Here is a 9,708-nt window from a genome sequence, read left to right as displayed (position 1 = left end):
TTCAGTGATTGAGGGCAATAAGTTGTTGGTAAAAATGAACGCTCAGCACTGGGGGTATTATTTTGACAATCCAGTCATCCAGTGTGGGCCCTTCAGGTGATTCAGTGTGATTAGTTCTGACCATCTTGATCAACAGTAAAAGCTTTCAGTGGCAGTACTGAATATATGATTAGGACCATCCTGTCGTGTTCATCCTCATATATTAATTTCTTTGTGTTCTTTATATTCAATTCTTTTTTATTAGTGTTAATTTCTTTTCTCATATATTTACATACCCTCTGCAGTATCTTTCAGATGTGTATTATGTACAAATAAAATTCTGTCATCTTTTACTCACCCCCATGTTGTTCTGAACATGTATGACTTGACAAAAGACGAAGCCACTCTTTTCAATATAATTAAAATGAATGAGGACTGGAGTGAAAGATTATGGTAAAAAATGTATCACATTTCTGGTCTCACACATAGGCTACACACACACAAATAAAAATACATACATTTTTTTAAGTAAATACATTTAAATTTTTTAGTGAACTTTTCCTTTACACAGGTGACCTACGCTAGCCCTGTGACTATTCTTGTGTTTTGCCTGCCATATATCTGTTTGCCAGTGTTTTGACGCTGCCTGTTTACCACGTCTCTTAAATAAAGCCTGCAGATGGATCCACATGTCTCACGTCTTGTCAGCCCCGTTACAATAGTCTTTTTGATTGTTTTTTTTAATAGTTTTGTTTTATTTTCTAGTTTGATTATTTGTTTTGCTTGGTTTTTAGGTTTTATTTTCTTACAATCAAATATCCTGATCCATACTCCAGTCCAGTCGGTGGCGGTAATGCACCAACAAATTAGGTTGCCAACCGCCAAGGGGGTATTACCCCCTTGTTATTTTTTGAAGTCTTGAAAAAGGCATTGCTAACAAGTGGCTAAATGGGACTAAAAGTTGTTGGGGACATTAAACATCATTAGGCCGAACATGTAAACTCATATTTATAATCATGCTCATTCAAACTATTCTGGTAACTATTCAAAATTTCGGGCAAAATGCCTTTTATATAAAACTGAAAGAGTTGTTGGACGCTTACTGGTGCTTGTGACACTGAAGTCATGCAACCATGGTGTAGTTTATTTCTTGCCTGTGTTTAGCTTTTTACCTTTGGTGGTTGTATTTAGACTTCAAAATTCAAGTGTTAATTTGTAAAGATTAATATGATGAACAAAATGTGTAAGAATCATAAGCATTTGATGGTTGTAGAGCTTATTTTGTGCAATAATCCAAATAGCCAATGGAAAAATACAATTGGCTTATTGTCGAGGGAACCAGGTTGATGCCAATTTACGGGTTGGCCTACAAAAATATGTCATCACTGCAGCACTCTATATCTGTTTTTGTAGCTGTGTTGTAATATATAGATTTTTGTAACGTATAGAGTTCTGCATGCTTGCTGAATAGTTGCTAAGCAGTTACTAGGGACTTTAAAAGCTTCTTGCATTATTTTAACCTATTCACATCTATAGCAGCTTATGACACCTTCTCCATTTAAAAAAATTATAATATTTCTGTCAAATCGAGGTCTTTTAGCAATGAATGGAGACTAGCCACCTCAGAAGGGCTAATGCATTAGAATGTATGAATTTTTATGTCTGTTCAATTAATATTCAGAACAAATAGCATTGAGAAGGCTGCTGGCTTGTTTGACTCCATTATGTCTGTGTTTCTCCAATTGCAGTTAAGCTTTCGAGAGATTCTGTAGCCTTGGGACTGAGCATCTACATGCTAGCAGATAAATTCACTCACTCACTCTGCCTTTAATTTTTGCCTTAACAGCAGAAGAGTTAAGAGTTGCTTGGTAATGGGATTTGGCATTGATTCAAAAATTCACTCAGATACTGTAGAGACCTTATTTAGTTCCGCCATATCTCAAAGGTACACTGCTTTTCACATCCACACGTTAAAATATGTTCAGGCTTTCTGTAATTGGTCTAAAGTTAAAAGGCTCGACCAACTTGACCTTTCAGTGATTGAGGGCAATAAGTTGTTGGTAAAAATTAACGCTCAGCACTGGGGGTATTATTTTGACAATCCAGTCATCCAGTGTGGGCCCTTCAGGTGATTCAGTGTGATTAGTTCTGACCATCTTGATCAACAGTAAAAGCTTTCAGTGGCAGTACTGAATATATGATTAGGACCATCCTGTCGTGTTCATCCTCATATATTAATTTCTTTGTGTTCTTTATATTCAATTCTTTTTTATTAGTGTTAATTTCTTTTCTCATATATTTACATACCCTCTGCAGTATCTTTCAGATGTGTATTATGTACAAATAAAATTCTGTCATCTTTTACTCACCCCCATGTTGTTCTGAACATGTATGACTTGACAAAAGACGAAGCCACTCTTTTCAATATAATTAAAATGAATGAGGACTGGAGTGAAAGATTATGGTAAAAAATGTATCACATTTCTGGTCTCACACATAGGCTACACACACACAAATAAAAATACATACATTTTTTTAAGTAAATACATTTAAATTTTTTAGTGAACTTTTCCTTTACACACAGTATAACCGCCCCCCAAAAAAGTACACATTCTTTTTAAAAGTTTACATACATGAAGACAAAATATTGCATTCTTGACCATCAGTTACTGTTTGCAAGCTTTCGTGACATATATTTACAAACTTGGAAGATTTCAAATGTGCAGAGCAAGGAAACTGAAGAAATCACAGTGGCTGGAGGCTTTTGGTCAAGAATCAGCTTTTCTGCCTAAAACAAACCAGACACAATTCACAAAAAGCTATATAGCAACAGTCATAGATGCACAAGAAGGCAATGCATGATATTAACTAAGGGTATGTAAACTACAATAATTTATGTAAATTTAGTAATTTTGTCTCTTGGAATAAATGTAAATATATCTGCTACTATATATTCAATAGTTCAATCAGGACTGTGTAAAAAAATTAATAAAAGTTAAATATCTTTCTGCGCTCCCTGTACTCCTTTCTGTACTTACCTGTACTTACCTTACTCTAAGGTACTAATATGCACCCTTTAGGGGTAAAGAAGGTACTGCCCCAGTGACAAGCTGCTGTACCCCTAAAGGTACAATATTTGTATTTTTTTTTCTGACAGTGTGTAAGAGAGTTTCTGTAACAGAACTGTATAATTTCTACCAAATGGATTTGGCGTGAAGCAAAGAAGGCTGTGTATTGTAAAAATGAATAATAGTTTGCCGTTTCAACACATGAATCTATTATGTTGATTTTATAAATTCACCTTTAAAAAGTAGTTCAGCTATGCAATTTACCTGAATCAAAGAAACTTTTATTTGAAGCAAAGTTTTGTAAAAGTGAACGCCTTGTTAAAGTTTGATAGAGGTTGCTCAGAGGTTGGTCTCAGAGGTTGTACTGGTGTGGAAATTGAATGAGGAAAATTTCAACAGTGGCACTGAATTACAATCAGAGCACTGGGTGAAAAAGTGTTTAGTGCACATTTGTAGTTTTCTGTTGAATGGCTATGTTCAGAATGCCATACTACTCTGCAGAATATAATATATATTCTGTGCACAGTATGCAAGTTTTATGCATACGACCATGCACATAATACACAGATAACCTGCTTACTCTGCTGTTCAAATGTTTGGGGTCAGTAAGATTTAAAAAAAAATAATAATACTTTTATTCAGCAAAGATGCATTAAAATGATCAAAAGTGTCAGTACAGACCTTTGTCATGTTACAAAAAATCGAATAAATGCTGTTGTTTTGAACTTTCTGTTCATAAAAAAGAATCCTGAAAAATGTTGTCGTGTACACAAAAATATTAAGCAATTCGCTTTCAAATTCAGCTTTGCTTTCACAGGAATAATATGTATGTAGTAAGCTAGTATTCCAAACATAGCGAATTTTATCCAGTAGACAATGTTTGAATGGAAGAAATTCCATATACAAGGTGTTTGCATATGGTTATTGTCATCTAATTAATAGTAACATTAACTGAATGAACTGATTTTTCTGAATAACAGCAATGCTACACAATACTGCAGAATCTACAATTAATCTATTTACTGTATATATGCAGAGTTGTATTCCTCTGGGTCATATGATGCTGCTAAAAAGAACATTATTTTGTGTATTTGGTGTAATGAAATGTGTTTATGTGGTTTAAAGTAAAAAAAACACATTATTTTCCACATACTGTACATTATTGTTTCTCCTCTATGCCCCACCTTTTTGAAACGCGTCGATTTTTACAAAGCTCATCGGTCTGAAAAAGCGAGGTGTGCTCTGATTGGCCAGCTATCCAGTGCGTTGTGATTGGCCGAATACCTCAAGCGTGAGACGGAAATGTTACGCCCCTACCATACTGTTGATGCCGTGTCCCAGCTGGAGCGACGAGACATAAACATTAAAACCCATTACAAGCAAGGCATTTGTTGCATTCAGTGGGGACATAATTACTGATTATAATGACGTATACTGTCTTTTTAAGCATTGAATTGCATCGCGCCGCATAAACATAACACCATGTCTGCATTTGTGATCGGAGAAATGACAAACAACAAGTGCTACTCTACACTGCCCAAAACTCGCATTTGAATCATCAGTGGCAACGAAAAACACAGCAGCCTAGCGTGAGGGGAAGCCCCGGCTTAGGTCGGGATAGAGTGAGCTGAGGCGGCGGGGTTGCCCGGCGGATCCGACGAATGAGCAGCAACCACATGTGATGGACCCCGGGCTGGACTCCGCTTTGTCCACGGTGAAAGTTGATGTATTCCTTCAGCGACCAGCACAGATCAGCTCTAGGCATGACGAAGCAGATATCGTCCTCTTTTGGAAGGCCAAACAAAGTAGTTTCGCTTTCACAAACGAAGCACACAGCGTCTTCAGGACATGACTGCAGCGTCAACAATACTACAGCGAGACTAAAAGTTACACCTTCTTTGCATAAACCCTTCGGCGTTATGGAAATCTTCCCACATAGTGAGGTAGATATGTGGGGGCATATTAGAATGAGCCGTTCTAGGTAGGCGTGGCTGACTCTGAACTTTTATAAAGAATATCTCTTTGGATTTGAGACTTTAGTCTTTGCAACTTTACAGATCTTCTTTATGCACCAAGAGCTTGTAACACTCCAAAGAGAAAGGAAAAATTGAAATCGCATCATATGACCCCTTTAACTCTGTGTTCTATCATCTTAAATATCCACTTTATTACTTGCTATTATTTTCTTCCCATTCTTCTCTCTCCCCTCCCCCTTCTCTCTCTTGTGGCCATATGTCCTTATTACTGGCTTTGCAGATGCTGACAGTAATATTAACACTGTGATTTGAGTCAGCTGCAGTGGATGATTTCAAATGATCCTGGGTCCTTTAGTTAATCTTGCGGCTGTGAAGGTCAGTGTTTACAAAGTGCATTAAAACAGGGATATGTGCTTAATGGCTAAAGCAGGGAGGCAGTAAACCATGCATGTGTTTCTGCTCATAGAGGTTCATTTGGGAGCACTGAGTCTTTTCTGATTGATGCTGCACTATAGTGAACAGATAGTTGACTACTATTTTAAAAAGGCTAGTTTAATGTTTTGTGCATGCTTTAGTCCATGAATAGCTTGTTTGCATTAAAAGTTAGCATTCAAACATCTGGAAATCAATACATTTGTATGGCTGCATCACCATGCATGCTAAAGAAATTACCATGAGTCACTGCATGCAACTTGATAAGACTCCAAATTGATGTCACAAATTCAAATACACAATCTTTGTTGATGAAAATTCCCACACATAATTTTGGACCATGCAGACAGAAAACAGATGATTATTCCTCCATATTCCCATCAACATGAGAACAATGCATGTTCTGACATGTGTTCTTTATTTGTGTTTTCTGCTTTTCTGTGATTTACTAATTTGTTTGTGGCTGGCCTGATTTATTGGCTGAACACATGGTAAAGTCTATAAACCCTGCATATCCACTTCTATGTTAAGTCTCTTTAGGATGCGTTTGCATTGGCCATGAAATTTTCTTATGGTGAAGCATGAAGTAACTACACCTCTGTCTATTTCTTGCTAGTTAGAGGCAGTTTTGCCTGTCAGGAAATAAAAATGAATCATGTCATGAAACAAAACCAGCTGTTTTTGCTGGATTCACAATGTTTTTTCTGTTTTTGTGTTTGGCAGCAACTCTGCCATACTGAAAGAAGAGTTAATGCATTGAGCAAGCACATGTCATAAGGTTAAAGGAAAGGAATGGGCAAACTTCCACATCTGTGTCACTTCAGATGTCATTAGATTGAAACCCATGACTCAATGACTTTCTTTTTTGAGGGGTAATAAATCGGTTGAGCAGATGGAGAGCCTCAAAATGATTAGGAATGATGCAACAAGCACAGATTGCAGTGGTTTGAAAGCTGGTAGACTAGCTTTCCTCCTGTCTGAAACTTAAGTATCTGTCTGTGTCAAGTTCAAGTCATTTGAATTACGATTCCAGTGAACACCTTGTATATCATGCTGCTGCAGCTGAAAGAATTCTTCACTATGTGATGCAATAGTGCTGCTCCAGACAAACAGCAGACGCCTGACCAGGTTCACTTAACTTTTATTGTCTTTAATTTTACTTTAAAATATCAACATTTTGGACACACAACACAGTTTTAAAGCAGGGTAAACTGAGTAAAATTTGGGCTCATTTGGCTCACAAATATAAAGTAAATAATGATTTAAGCAAGAACAAATGAAGCATATTGTTATGGTGATATTGTGCTTTCAGAAGGACACAATTAGAATCCACAAACTAATCATATAACCATTTCAACATATGTTTCATATAAACATGAATCTACAATTAACATTATTACATAAGGATCACAAAATGAACAGTAGGGGGATATTGGTTGTTCATAATGAGGTCTTGCTTGGCCATCTTCACCACATAAATAGAGTTTTTGATGGAAATTCAGTAGTATTTTAAGGCAAACTGAGACATAACACATCCTCGTTCTCTCATGACTTCATCAAGAGCACAAAATATTCTGACAATTACGTTGCAATCACATTAATGAAATTTCTCAGGCAAATAGTCAATAGTGTAGCGATGCATGAAACATCACTCACACAGAGGTTACTTTCAAACCAAGCAGCTTTCTCTTAGTCAACACAAAAAATTATGCTGAGCTATGATAAATGTGACCACACTTTCCACAAGGAGTAAATTATGTATCCTAATTACCACATTACCACAGTTACATGTTGTGCAATTGATGTTAACCATTCCCTTAAGCACATTTGAATTAAAATAATGCTACACATCAGTTGATGAAAAGTTCATGAAAGATATTCAAAGATCCAACAAACATTTTGATCTATACAGATGCACTGTATTGTCTCCTTTCACAACTGTCTCTTCTCTTTAGATGCTTATATTTCATATCTGGTATTGGGTTGCAAAGGGGTGGAAAATTTCAGGAAACTTTCCAAAAATCCCTGGAATATTAAAACAAATCCTGGAAAGGATTTCGGAAATATTTCCGAAATTTACTGGAAATTTTCCACCTTTTTGCAACCCTAATCTTTTATTGGTATGATTATTGTAGACTAAAGAAATATTGTGGTACAGTTGCAATTTTAGCTTCTACTTGTAGGACCATGTTCTTACAACTGCTCAGAGTGGTCTACCTTTGTGTTCATTTTCCACAAAAAATGAATGGCATGAGCTTTTAGCCATTTGCCAATTGGTACTGCACTTCAAGTCTCAGTGAATGAAACAAGAAAGGGATAGTTCACCCAAAAATAAACTTTTGTTATTATTTACTCACCCTCATGTTGTTCCAAACATGTATTAATTTCTTATGTTGGACATAAAAAGATATTTTGAGAAATCTCAGTTTTTTGTGTATACAATAGGACCCAGTGGTCACCCAAACTGTTTAGTTCCCAAAATTCTTCAAAATATCTATAAGAAAAAACTGATTTGGAACTAGGGATGCAACGATTATAGATTTTGTTGGTACGATTATTGTCTGAGGAATAATCACGGTTTCCAAATTATGACGATTATTATGCATTTATTCATTTCACAAAATTATTAATGTATAAAATCACATGGACACTCTTTAGATAATAAAGTGTTATTTATTGCTGCCTTTAGAAACAGAAATAACACAGTAACCAATAATACAGCACAAAATAATAATAATAAAGACAAACAAATGTCTATCTCTCCAATTTTAATTAAAAAGGTGACCTCTGCTCTGTAAACATCCATGTCAGTATTTCCCTTTTGAAAATAACTAATGAAAATAGATCACAAAAGTATTTAGTGTTTTCAGTTTGTACATTCTTTACATTTCTTTTGGACCTGAGGCAGAAAACTGGAAACATGGTGAAAAAAAAATCTTGTTGGTTTTTGACTTATGCATAATACTATAAAGGGATAATAGATAATGTTAATACGTATTATTAATATAGGACTATTAACTTTATCCCACAGGGGAAATTATTAATAATGAGGGGAATAAACTGAACTATCATTGTAATCAACTGTCATCCATACTATATACATATAATACTTTATATGATTTTACATGTGGCCTGTGACTTGTGAGATCGGAGATCGCGCTGCGCACACATACAAACATTCAGGAGGACACAAACTTGTTGTGAACACTGCCCCGTGACTTTTATCAATAAAATAGCTTAGATTCTGAATTGCTACATATTCATCAGCAAGGAGAGGGTAACATCACTGTTTAAGTAGCTAAACTCACATGTCTGTAGAGCAGTGCTTCTCAAAGTGCGGACTCCAGTCCGGATCCGGGTCCATTTCGTATTTCAAGAACACCATTATTTCCTACTTTGATAAACGCATGTTAAACTTGTAAATCATATGTTTAGTTTTTAAATGTCTTTTTGGAGATGGTCCGAAATGAAAGCGAAGGCGAGATATTGAAACTTTTCCTTCATGACATTTGTTGTTATGACTTCCAGTGAGCCGTGTGACATTTGAGTAATATGAGTAATTTTTTATTTATTTATTTTTGTTATCACTTAGATTATGTCCATTTGACTTATAGCAGTGTCCAGTGTTTCCCATACGTTGAGTTATTTGTGGCGGCCCGTCACAAAATCAAAACTGACCACCACAAATAGATTTTCCAAAAGGATTCTACTTCCTTGAATAAACTGGGCACTGCACGTTTCAAAATTAAAATGCAGCGCGGGTGTTTTTATATGAATGTATAATTGAAAAGAACCGACCTTCTTCAGAAAAGCTTTGATGTCATTTTCATTTTGTCTTTCCTAGCATTTTGTATTTGAGTACAGCCGTTACCGGGGAAACCGCTATATCGCCGCTCCAACAGCACCTCCTGCTGGCAGAGAATGAATTTGCATTTGCAAGTCTGTGGAAAACACTGGTGTCTGTCAGCAAACATAAACAAAAAGCATGCTTCAGAACTGTTTTGAGAAGGTGCTTTGAGCCATGTATTATTACTATGAATTAGGCTACTACTACTACTGTTACCATCTTGTGCCCTGCAATAATCATTTACTCAAACTCGCTTTTATGAGATAAAAGGGAAAAAAAATCGGCCAAACATATCGGCCAAAAAAATCAGCTTCATATATCGGCCATTGGCTGCCCTGATTTCTAAATATTGGCATCGGTCAGAGAAAAACCCTTATCGGTCGACCTCTATTGCTGACACTTAAAT

The sequence above is a fragment of the Sinocyclocheilus grahami genome, unplaced genomic scaffold (genome assembly GCF_001515645.1).
Source record: "Sinocyclocheilus grahami isolate Dianchi unplaced genomic scaffold, SAMN03320097.WGS_v1.1 scaffold645.1, whole genome shotgun sequence".
NCBI lineage: Eukaryota > Metazoa > Chordata > Actinopteri > Cypriniformes > Cyprinidae > Sinocyclocheilus > Sinocyclocheilus grahami.
Note: the sequence above shows the minus strand (reverse complement) of the source record.